The sequence below is a fragment of the Hippocampus zosterae genome, chromosome 9 (genome assembly GCF_025434085.1).
Source record: "Hippocampus zosterae strain Florida chromosome 9, ASM2543408v3, whole genome shotgun sequence".
NCBI classification, from domain to species: Eukaryota; Metazoa; Chordata; class Actinopteri; order Syngnathiformes; family Syngnathidae; genus Hippocampus; species Hippocampus zosterae.
The window spans coordinates 2163863-2177041 of NC_067459.1; the positions used below are offsets into that span (position 1 = coordinate 2163863).

At 44.4% G+C, this 13179-nt stretch overlaps 1 protein-coding gene across 4 annotated transcripts in view; it reads right to left on the minus strand.

Moving 5' to 3' along the window:
• si:ch73-267c23.10 (serine incorporator 3) overlaps positions 1-13179 on the minus strand; it is an 84258-nt gene that overhangs the window by 66673 nt on the left and 4406 nt on the right. The gene's annotated exons all lie outside the window — the stretch shown is intronic.

Below are 13179 nucleotides of genomic sequence, written 5' to 3' on the forward strand. Positions count from 1 at the left end.
GAATGTTTGTTTGAACCAAGTAATTTACGTTACAGCTGGAGTCAATAAAGTTGGCACTTAACTTCCGGGTTTGGCCGTTGGTATTTGGAGTCCTTTTGCTCGATTCCAGTTATGTTTGCTGAATGCTTTCTCATGTTTGGAATAATGAATATTGATAATATATAGTTTAAAATCATGGTTGATTTAATTATTTATTATTATTATTGTGAGGTTGAAGGTATTAATTTATGTAGTATTAGTAGAGAATGGTTAGAGATTCAGCCACCTTTGCGTCCCGCGTCCTAGACGCATAATTTTCCCACGGGACGCGCAATTCCAAACAATGTGCGTTTTTGGGACGCAAGGAAATTTCTCAGTCAAAACAAACAAACAAACAAACAAACAAACAAACAAACAAACAAACAAAAACTCTGGCAAGCCTGAGCATTTCACAGGAACAATCGTTACCGGTAGTGTGTCGTTTCCGTGGCGCCATTTTCACGGTACCGAAAAATAGTTTAATTATCAAAGTCACAGCACTTGAATTGACTGTGTGATCCACGCGATTTGCCTGCGCCTGTAAGTGTGTTTGTGATGTGGTGTGGTGTGTGAGTGTGTTTCTTCTAATTTACTTTCGTTTTCAGTGTTGGGGGGGACGCAACAGATAATGTTATGTGCGCATGCGGTTTGCTATTTTAGTCCGCAAACTGAGGAATCGCGCGGATGAAAGTTTGAGATAGCGGCGAAAAAAACTCACAAAGGTCTACGAATTACGACATTTAAGAAATGGAAATGTTTGTCTGATTTTTCATATGAATCGTCCAAAGGGCGTATCACTAAACTCACCTGTGACGTATGCACAGAACGCGAGAGCGAAATACGACACGAGGCACGATTACGAGGCAAATTGGTCATTAGATTTGTAGGGTAATCGCTGTGAAAAATATTATGAAACAGGATTAGTTATTGTATAATTTACTGGTTGTAGCATGGTAACTTTATGAATAAGACATTTGTCACAAGGTGTAGTAATGCTAATGTTAACTGTTGGTAGAACTAATGACGTGTGTTAAATTCTCTCGTCAAATTGAGCGTAGATTACAATACAATACAATACATGCTGATTTATATCGCGCTTTCACACATGCATGTCTTGGGAAGAGGATGTCAAGCCTATGTATGTTTTACCATGCCTGGCTGCGGCCAATAATACAGTGCGTTTTGTGTATGTGTCAAATACCGAAATGGCACCCCTTATTGAGACTGCGCCAAACAATACGGTGCGCCGAATGGTCGTGAAAATACTGTAATCTTCCTTTTGCGTGCTCACGTGCACCCTTTGTGGCTTCCGTTCTCGACGAAATTTCGAAATCTCAGAGAAATGGCGAGGCAATGAGAATGTGAGGCGAGGTTATTTCTGTTGTAGTCGATGCCACTCAAGCTCAGTGAGCCTCAGCAGTAGATAGTCCGCTGCTCCCTGCTGTGCGTGCTTCAGCGTGAAAATGTACGCAAGCGAGTCTTTTGATTTCAACCAATCAGCGCCGACGCAACAACGACACAGACGCGACGTCACACACGACGATAGCTAAGCTAAATTAGCCGAGACGACACTTGAAGTCGAATGGACACATTTTTCTGCCAATCTGTGTGTTTCCCTTTTTGTACAAATATTTTTTTATGACAACTGTCATGTCCACTGTGTCTTTCATTCGTTCCACTGGGGTTTAGCAAGTGTATTTAGACGAAGAGACGAAAATCTCTTTACTGTTGCTAGTGTTAGTGTCTAAACATGGCTACAGTCGGGAAAGCAAAACAACAAACTCAAACGCGTGTTCGTTGTTTTGCGGGGAGGAATTTTCATGACAATTTGAAAATCCAGAAAAAAAAGACCAAAGAGGAAGATTACCATCCGGACTGTTATGGACGCAAAGTTTAAATTCCAGCATCTGTGATGGTAAGGGGCAGTGTTAGCACCAACAGCAGGGATAACTCATACATCTGTGAAGCACCATTCATGCTGAAAGGTACATACAGGTTTTGGGGAAACAAATGCTGCCATCCAAGTAATGTTTTTTCAAAGACACCCTGCTTATTTTAGCAAGACGAGGCCAAACAACATCCTTCACCTGTTACAATGTGAATCATCGTAAAAAAGTGCAAGACTGTATTGCCTGCAGTCCAGACCCGTCTCCCATTGAAAATGTGTGGCCATTATCAAGCATAAAATACGACAACGGAGACCCTGGACTGGTGAACAGCTGAAGCTGTACATTAAGCAAGAATGGGAAAGAATTCCACCTACAAAGCCTCAAGAATTAACGTCCTTATCCCTAAATTCAAACTGAATGTTGGTCAAAGAAATGCTGATGTAACACAGTGGTGAACAAGACCCTGTCCCACTTTTTTTTGGAACACATAGCAGCCATAAAATATTTTAATGACTTGCTAACAACCATAAAGTTGATACATTTCAACATTAAATGTATTGTCTTTGTAGTGTATTTAATTAAATACGGGATAAAATTGAATTGCAAAGCATTGTATACTTTTTTATTTATGTTTAACACAACGTCCCAACTTCATTTAAATTGGCTTTGTAGTAGGATTCTTGTTCATTCATGGACAATAAAATAAATTGCATAATTTCTGTCCTTCCCCTCACAGACACTAACTAAAAGTTTGGACTGAGCATGATTCTAAAAACTGAAAACTACAAAAAGACATTCACCGTCAGTGAACAGTGAGAAAGGACAACTGATTACTATTTCAGTAGTTTTGAATCATTCACAAAAACAACACCAAAAAAAAACACACCATCCAATGTATATTTCTGTATTTACCTACAATAATGTACAATACTATCTTCCCAGTGAGTCAAGAGATGCAGAGGCTTAGGGAGAATCTCAAGTTAATACCCTTGTCAGCCAGACAGGGTTAGCTGAGCTGTTTATAGGTTAGACCATGTTCTGTTCCAATTACCTCACAAGAAGCCAGCACGTGAACAGACATTCTCTCAGGTGCAAAACGTACCCCATGATTGGCTTTATTCACGTCAAACTGACCGGAGTATGCAGTTCATTGTATGTGAGCAAAGAAGAAGGGAGGGCTCGCCTCGTACCAACAACTACAGTATTGTTTTTGAGACCTCAGATATTTATCCGTTTTCTTTGGTGAACATATCAAATTATTTGTGGGCAATCGCTGCCAGGGGTGTGTGGCCTACGAATAAAGTGTCATAGTACCAATTCCTTGAACATCCACAGACACTCAAGGCAGTGTTACTCTTAAGCAAGGTGGCCAATTTCCACATTTGATCTATAAAAAAGACCACTTTTTTCAGACTGATACTAGTATGAGTACACAGATTTTAAGTACTAATCGATACCGTTAGCACGAGTACTTTGGATGCATAAAACTTAAAAACAATTGATCATTTTAAATAAACACTTTTCTCTCATTTCTGACAAAATACAAAACTGTGACACTGTAAAAATCCTAAGGAGAACACAAACAACTCTCTCTAAATTTAGTATTCATTTCAGATACGATTAACAAATGTGCAAAAAAAAAAAACTTCCCAAATTAAAACTGCCTGAGTTCTAGTCAGGGACGTGCGGTCAGGGGAGGCAGGTGAGGCAGAGCCTCACCTCTGAATGCGCATTGCATTTCGCAATCATCACAAACTGGATTGATACGTGCAACTGGCTCGTGCTGCTTGCCGTATATCTGCATGTCGCAAATATAATGTTTAGCCAATTGAATAAGCGACCCTTTGTGCTTTATATATTTGTAAATGTGACACTAAAGGACTCAGTGCCTCACCAACCATGAACCTCACCGCACGCCACTGGTTCTAGTATTAGTTCATATTAAAATGAAAAGCAAAATAATGCAAGTTTAATTGTGAAGAATTTCACTTTATCCAATATTCATAAATATATCATTTTTTAACCTATTCAAAATTTGAAAAACATATGGAATACCAATGAAATACAATATAATAAAACTATCCAGAAGAGAAATACCATTCATATTTCAAAATACAAGCAAGGTTATAACTTTTTACACAACCCATGTTTTTCCCATGTCAACTTCAGCTCCGCTGTTCTCATCTACCTCTAACTTTTGTCACGCTGGTTGCACTCTATAGACCTGCGGGCACCAAAGAGCCCTCAAGGACGACACGAGAAGCCTGCGAGCCTATTCCAAAAATAGAGGATTAGATACTGTGACTCTTTAGTACTCCCTTCCCACTGCCGCAAAACCAGGGGTAAACACACTTTTTTGGGCAGTGGGAAAGGCTCACTGGCCAGTGTCGATCCGTGTCCACCAGCACGCCATCGGAGGCGGGTTGTGATCGCCTCCGGTCACCTCAGCTTGCTGTCACGTGGTGTGGTGGTGGTGGACCCCAAAAAGCAGGCAGGAGGGAGGAGCAGGGTGAACTTGACGAATTGTATTTAATAAAAAACTGAGAAAACTTAATCCAAAACAACCAAAGTCCTAAAAAACAAAAATAATCCAAAGTATCAAACAAAACCCAAGCTGTAGCTAAAACTAACAGTCAACAAAACATGATCGAGAAAATGACAGCTACAGCAAACAGACATGACAGCAACAAAGAAACAATAGGGGTGTTTACACGGCACACATTTGCTGCGGCACTGCAACAATGTATTTTGTTGCAATATATTTTACACCGCAGCAAATTGTGTGGAGCGTTCACACGTACAAAGCCGCTGAGCGCGTGTCAGCACCGGCACAGGGTCGGTGCAGCCCCACTTGCGTTTCTGCAGCAGTTTCTGCAGCGGAGCAAAACGACAGAAAACAAATAAGCTGTCGTGTTGGTTCTTTTTAAAATGTATACACAATTCAAGCGACTACTGAACAGGCACATCCTTCTCCTTCTCGGTCTCCGTACCTTCTGCTCGAGAGTGACCGCCCCCGAAAACGTAAATCAACGATGACTTCAATCACACTCAGAAAAGCAAACACGTAATGCGCCAAACAGAAAATCAAGAGAGGAAATCACAAAATAAATTATATAGGGGGCTTGGGGGTTGTGAACACACAACAAAGGAACAAACTGCACAAAACTCCGAGACAGTCCAGTCTCATACAAAAGAAAAGATGTTACCAGCCAAGTCTTGTGTCATTATTAAACAAACACATGACGAAAGTCCAACAGAGCACGAAAGCAACACGTTCTCGCCGTACGTAATCAACTCTTCACAAGCATTTGCTCTGCACTGGTTCTCGTAAGAGGGAGCATATAACTCCTACTCTGGCATCCCTTCACTGGCTACCCATTCATTTTAGAGTTATTTTCAAGATCCTCCTCTTTGTTTTCAAATCTCTGAATAATCTCGCGCCACCTTACCTCTCTGAGCTCATCCGCCCCCACACACCTGCCCAGCGCCTCAGGTCTGTGGACCAGTCTTTGTTAGAAGTACCAAGAACTAAACTGAGGCTCAGAGGGGATCAAGCCTTTTCTGTTGCTGGTCCCTCTCTCTGGAATGACCTCCCATTGAACATTCGTCAAGCCTCCTCGCTGCCCATCTTCAAAGCCCTCCTCAAAACTCACTTGTATTCTTTGGCGTTCGACTCAGCATGACTTAAGATTTGTTCTTGATTTTACTGTTTGGTGCTTTCTACCGCCTTTATTACCGATTTGTCTTACTGTTTATTGTGCATGTTAAATCACTCCATGTACAGCACTTTGTATGCAGCGATGGCTGTTTGAAAGTGCTCTATAAATAGTGTTGACTTGACTTGGATCAAATTGAACCCAGTTGCGTTCACACATGCAAATTTACATCGGTGCTGCTTCGCAAACGAGCATTTGCTCTGGAGCAATTTTTTAGACCACCTCCCTGAGGTGGATCAAATTTGGTCCAGTGTAAGCTGTTTTCCGGGGCTACGCCATAGCTAATTTCCTCGTGTGAACGCTCGACTGGGGCAGCCCCGGCGTAGCACCGTACCAAATGTTGCCGTGTGAACACCCCTTATGACCCGACACTGAGTGGTCGTGCCGAGTCCTTTTAAAGCAAGAGTTAGATAACGACCAACAGGTGTGCAGCTGCAGGGAGAACCCTGCAGTGCCACCTGTTGGTCACAAACAATTATGACACTTGCTGTTTGAAAGCCTAACACGGGACTTTCCGGTAATTACGTGATGACATAGGGCGGTGCGTGTTGCGTCATAACATCGCGCCCCCACAACCAAGCTAGGAGATCGCCCCTTAAGCTCAGTAGTAGCAAAGAGTTGATCCTCCGCTTCTTTTCGACCATTTTGAGGACGGTAAAAAGCATGATAAAAGAAAGAACACTCGCTTCCATGTTGCATGGTTGACCACCAAGAAATCTGTCGCATTTGTTTATCTACGCCAGGGGTGGCCAACCCGTGGCTTGGGAGCCGCATGCGGCTCTTTGGCTGTTTCACTGCGGCTCCCGGCTGCATCACCGCTCATGTGCAAACAAGGGCGCTAAGCGTTAAGCTAGTCAGCGAATTCCCTCTGATTTTAAGGCAGGGGTACCCAATACGTCAATCAGAATCGAGCGGGAGCCAGCGAACTGGTCCCAAGTCGACCGCAAGGGGTGGGAGGAGAAAATGGGTGGGGAAAAAAAAGATTTGTTTGTTTGTATCTTGAGCTTTCGTTCATTTTCGGCCCGTTCCGACTGTTACTCATCGTGGTGTGCATGTATATGTGCGTGAGTGCACCGGTGGGCACCTGCGTGACTGCGTGCGTACGTGTGTGTGTGTGTGTGTGTGTGTGTGTATATGTGTGTGTGTGTGTATGCATGCACGTGCGCGATCGGGTCGTTCATGGGAAGTTGGTCGCTTCAAAAGTCGATCTTTGGCCAAAAAAGTGTGTGTGTGTGTGTGTGTGTGTGTGTGTGTGTGTGTGTGTGTGTGTGTGTCTGATCGACGCAATCACAGCGTGGTCACTTAACCAGAGGCAAAGTGGTGGAAGGGGTGAGGCGGGCGCAGAATCGCCTTCTGTTGGTCGATGGGAAAGGGACAATATGCCAATTGGTTGCATGTCACCACGGATCACTACTCCCCACTAATTTCAGTGGGAAAGGGGTATTCTTTTGTATTGTAGAAGCGATCAATTCAAAATGTGAATATTTATCTGTTTCATAATCATTGTGAGAAATCGCTCATCATCTGTGTCTTCTCAGAAATGAATCTCATTAATTATAACATAGTTGTTGGTAGTTGGAGCAAATTTATTTCAAAACTACATACAATCAAACTGGTAGCCCTCCGCATTAATCAGAAGCCAAGAAGGAGCTCTCCGCATTAATCAGAAGCCAAGAAGGAGCTCTTAGTCTAAAAAAGGTTGATGATCCCTGCTATAGACTGTCGTGTGAAATACAGGCATTTGCACTGCCAATGAGTCTGTTAAATGTCATTAGGTAGCTTTACGGTAGAGTCCATCCATCCATTATTCGAACCACTTATCCTCACGAGGTTCGCTGCTGTGCTGCAGCCTTTCTCGGTAGTCTAAGGGGTACCTCCTGAATTGGTTGCCAGCCAACCGAAATGCAAATGCACATGCAGACACAACAACCATTTAGACTCACAATCGCACACAGGGACAATAGTGTGTCCCATCAACCTACCATGCATATTTTTGGGAATGTGGGAGGAAAGTGGAGTGCCCTTGGAAAACCCAGGAAGGTCGAAATCGAACCCTGTGAGGCGGACAGACGTGCTAACCAATCGTCTGCCATACATGCTCATTACAGCATTGTATTTATTAGAAATGTTGGAGTCAGTGCCAGGGGTACAGATGATTTCGGGTGTCCAAACTATGGCCATTCATTTTTGGAGGATCACAGCGCAGACTAAAATAACATATGACATGGCCCATGTCATTTGCCTGCTTTGTACTACATTCGGTACTTCTTACTCCCTTCTACACTGAGTGGCAAGTTAAGAGAGCAGAAGAAGCCTGCTCTCATCTCGAACACAGTGCAGATTATAAGATGGTACTTTGTGGCTTTACAACGTGCACATTGTGGACACACAGCCTCACTTGGTATAAAATATGGTAATGTGAGATGGTTATTTGGATTTGAGTTGACCAACCATTTTGTGGTTATATGTGTCAGTGGGGGCAATGAACATACAGTATTGTGTGTTTAATTCACTGGATTATGACATTGAGGTCAACACGCTGCAGCCTTAGATGTTAGGACATCTAACAGAGCTAAACTGTAAGTAACTGTTTGTAGCACTGAATGCTGACCAGTTATTTGCAGAGTAGCAAAGTTGCTTGCTCATGCCAAGACTTCATTCTGTTATCACTATCCGTTCCTACCGACTGCTGTCAGGCTGCTGAATAAAAATAACTATAATAATAATAATAATTAAATGATGTGAAAGACAATTGTAAATAGCACTGCGATTTATCCATTTTGTGTTTATATTGCACTTAATTGAACGGTGTTTGTTGTATTTTTTTTTCTCTTTCTTCTTTCTACCTACATGCTGCTGGAGGCTGTATATTTCCCCAGTGTGGGAATAATAAAGGATATTTTATCTGAATCAGCGCCTGCCAAGACATTATTAAAAAAAAGAGCACCCGTCAGATCGGCAGAAGGCTCCGTTGACAGATCTGTGAATGGTGTTTCTTTCTCAAATAAATTTCATCTTTTTTTTTCTTTTTTTTTATAAATACTTGTTATCTTGGTTTGCTGGACAAGACATGAGTACCAAACTCGTCGGACATGGCAATTTCTACACATCATGCAACACCCTTTGCACAGTATAATTTTATTGTAAGTGTTTCACTGAGGCATCTCTTAATATAGTTTAACCCACGTATCCCAGCCGTCTTCGGGCAGTGGGCGGGGGACACCCTGAACCAGTTGCCAGCCAATCGCAGGGAACACACAGACGAACACCGAGGGACAGTTTTGAGTGTTCAATGAGCATGTTTTTGGAATGTGGGAGGAAATCGGAGTACCCAAAGAAAACCCACCCAGGCATGCATGCGATGGCTGTTTGAAAGTGCTCTATAAATACTGTTGACTTGACTTGACTTGACTTGACAAATGTTTCAGTTCATCGAACATATTTTTAATATCGCGGACGACCCAAGGAAATATAAAATGCAGTTTTTAAATGCCAATTTGATTTATTCAGTCACAAAAAAACATCATCTCGTTCTTTTGTGACCGAAAAAACGAGATCCCAGATAAAAGTGGCCGAAATGAGTTTTCTCCGTACTCCCTTAGAGTTAAGGTGAGAAGCTCGGTCATCCGGGAGGGACTCAGAGTAGAGCTGCTTCTCCTCCACATCGAGAGGACCCAGATGAGCTGGCTCGGGCATTTGATTCGGATGCCTCCTGAACGCCTCCCTGGTGAGGTGTTCTGAGCATGTCCCACCGGGAAGAGACCCCAAGGAAGACCAAGGACACGCTGGAGAGACTATGTTACCCAGCTGGCCTGGGAACGCCTCAGGATCCACCGGAAAGAGCTCGAAGAAGTGGCTGGGGAGAGGGAAGTCTGGGTTTCCCTACTAAAGCTGCTGCCCCTGCGACCTAACAGTCGCAGGGGCAGTAAATGGATAGATGGATGGACAAAAAAAACAGACTACGTGTTCAAACGTGAAAAAGTAATTGCCCCCCTTGTTAAGTCACAACAGGGGTGTTCACACGGCAAGATTTGCTCCAGTGCTACGCCGGGGCTTCCTGAGTAGAGCGTTCACACGTGCAAATTAGGGAGGTGGTTTAAAAATTTGCTACAGAGCAAATGCTCGTTTGCAAAGCAGCCCCGATGTAAATTTGCACATGTGAACGCAACTGGGTTAAATTTGCTCCAGAGCAAATGCTCGAGAAGAGTTGGTTACCGAGTGTCATTGAAGTAATCGTTGATTTACGTTTTCGGGGGCGGTCACTCTCGAGCAGAAGGCATGGAGACCAAGAAGGAGAAGGACGTGCCTGTACAGTCATCGCTTGAGTTGTGTAAAAGTTTTAAAAAGAACCAACACGACAGCTCATTTGTTTTCTGTCGTTTTGCTCCGCTGCAGAAACTGCCGTGTGAACGCAAGTGGAGCTGCACCGACGCTGCGCCGGTGCTGACACGTTCAGTGGCTTTGTATGTGTGACCGCTCCACAAAATTTGCTCCGGGGTAAAACATATCGCAACAAATACATCGGTGTAGCACCGGAGCAAATGTGTGCCGTGTGAACACCCCTAATCACAAAGTAACAATGACTAACAACAGTTTTGGGAAAGCTCAGTTCAGTTTGACAGGCAATGCCCTAGCACCACATTTGTCGAATCAAGAAATCACATAAATAGAATCTGTCAAACAAAGTGAAGGAGGCGACAAGAACTCATGCCAGGATCCGAAGATATTGAAAAAACACTTTTTGAAATCTATCTGTCAAAATATAAAATGTTAGAAAGCAGGTGGGGCTTCAGTAAACCACTGTCTAAACCATTATCCACAAATAGATAAAACTGGGAACAGTGGCACACATTTCCAGGCATGGTCAACCAGCGAAAATAATCCGTCGAGTGCCACGATAACTCAAACAAGAGGTTGCAAAAGAACCTAGAACAATACCCAAAGAACTCCAGACCTTACTGGCTTCAGTTCGGGTCAGTGTTCACAACTAGCAGAAGAGACAGACACTGGCCAAAAATGCATCCATGGCAGAGTTCCCAGTCGAAAACCACTGCTGTCCAAAAAGAACACAAAGGCTTGTCTCACAAAAGACATCTTGATGATCCTCAAGGCTTTTGGAAAAACATTCAGTGGACAAAGTCAAAATTTGAACTTTTTGGAAGATATGTGGCCTTCAGGAGAATATCCAAACATCAATTTACACCTTCAAACTCAAGCACTCCTGGATTATGCAGCAGGACAACGATCCGAAACACACCAGCAAAGTTCACCTTTGAATGACTATTTTTTTTTTTAATTAAGGTTTGTGGCCAAGTCAAAGTCCGAAGTTGAATCAAATTGAGATGCTGTGGTGTGACCGTAAATGGCCAGTTCATGCTAGAAAACCCTCCAATAGGGCGGAGTTGAAGCAATTCTTCGGCAAAGAAAAGTGGGCCAAAATTCACAGCAATGTGAAAGACTCACCAATTACTCATCACGAATGCTTGATTTAAGTTATTGCTGCCAAGGATCGCACAGACCATTACTGGGTTCGGGAGGCAATTACTTTTCCACATACCGTATTTTCACGACTATAAGGCGCTATTAAAAGTCTAAAATTTTCTCCAAAATGGACAGGACGCCTTATAATGCGATGCGTCTTTTATATGAGCTGAGTTCCAAAATCTGGCTGAGACCCGACACGCTGTTTATATAGAGAAAAGGCGGAAGTGAGGTCGGCCAATCAGTGAAGTGCGGGGAAGAGGTCGGCCAATCAGTGAAGCGCGTCCGCGCACTTATATGTAAATTTGGAGAGAGAGAAAATGTGTACGTGAGTGACGACACGCACGCATGCGGAGAAGCGGTCGGCCAATCAGTGAAGTGCGTCCGCGCACTTATATGTAAATTATGGAGAGAGAGAAATGTAAATATATGAAGAGAGGTGGATGTGAGTGAGGACAGGCACGCAGGGGGTGGGTCCGGCAATGAGTGAAGGGTGGGCGTGTAAGGCACGCCTCTAGCAGGTACCAGCACATGTATAAAATGTGAGTATGTGCATTATTGCAAAACAACTTCGGTTTTGGTTTTCAAGAACCCCCGAAAATGAGTTCCACAAAGAGACACGCCTACGAAGCGCAATTCAAACTCCAAGCCATCGGTTATGCAGTGAAACATGGGAATCGAGCAGCCGCCAGAGAATTTAATATCAACGAATCCATGGTTCGCAAATGGAGGAAGCAGGAGAACGAGCTTCGCCAAGTCAAAAAGACCAAGCGCAGTTTCCGTGGAAATAAGGCGAGGTGGCCAGAGTTGGAAGACCAACTGGAGCGGTGGATTCTTGATCAAAGAGCAGCCGTCAGAAGCGTCTCCACGGTCACCATTCGACTAAGGGCGAAAACGTTAGCCGAAGAATTGAAAATTGAACATTTTCAAGGAGGTCCGTCTTGGTGCTTTCGCTTTATGAAACGGCGCCATCTATCTATGAGAGTGAAGACGACCGTGGCTCAGCAACTTCCAGCGGACTACAAAGAAAAGCTGGCCGTTTTCCGCACCTACTGCAGTAAAAAGATTGTCGACAAACGCATCCAGCCTAACCACATTACCAACATGGACGAGGTCCCGCTGACTTTCGACATCCCGGTGAACCACACTGTGGAGAAGAAGGGGACCAGCACGGTTGCGATACGCACAACGGGGCACGAGAAGTCAGCTTTTACTGTCGTTCTTGGTTGTCATGCTAACGGACAGAAACTGCCACCTATGGTGATTTTCAAGCGAAAGACACTGCCGAAAGAAAAGTTTCCAGCCGGCGTCATCGTGAAAGCAAACCAAAAGGGCTGGATGGACGAGGAGAAAATGAGAGAGTGGCTAAGTGAGGTGTATGTTAAGAGACCGGATGGCTTTTTCCATGCCTCGCCGTCACTCTTGATTTGCGACTCCATGCGTGCCCATCTCACACCAGCGGTGAAAGACAAAGTCAAGCAAATGAACTCCGAGCTTGGTAAAATGCCACCTTTCAAAATGTTCGATTTGATGACTAGAATGAATTTGTAATGACCCTGCCATGCCAAACAGGTTCTAGGTGAGGGGCCAGACAAAGCACGGCTCAAAGACCACTTATGACGAGTAAAATTAATGGATCTCAGTTTCCCTTGCCCGGACGCGGGTCACCGGGGCCCCCCTTTGGAGCCAGGCCTGGAGGTGGGGCTCGTTAGCGAGCGCCTGGTGGCCGGGCCTACACCCATGGGGCCCGGCCGAGCTTAGCCCGAAGAGGCAACGTGGGTCCCCCTTCTCATGGGCTCACCACCCATGGGAGGGGCCAAAGGGGTCAGGTGCAATGTAGGCTGGGCAGCAGCCAAAGGCGGGGACCCTGGCAGTCCAATCCTCGGCTGCAGAAGCTAGCTCTAGGGACGTGGAATGTCACCTCTCTGGCAGGGAAGGAGCCCGAGCTGGTGAGGTAGAGAAGTTCTGACTGGATATAGTCGGACTTGCCTCCACACATAGCATGGGTTCTGGTACCAGTTCTCTCGAGAGGTGTTGGACTCTCTTCCACTCTGGAGTTGCTCACGGTGAGAGGC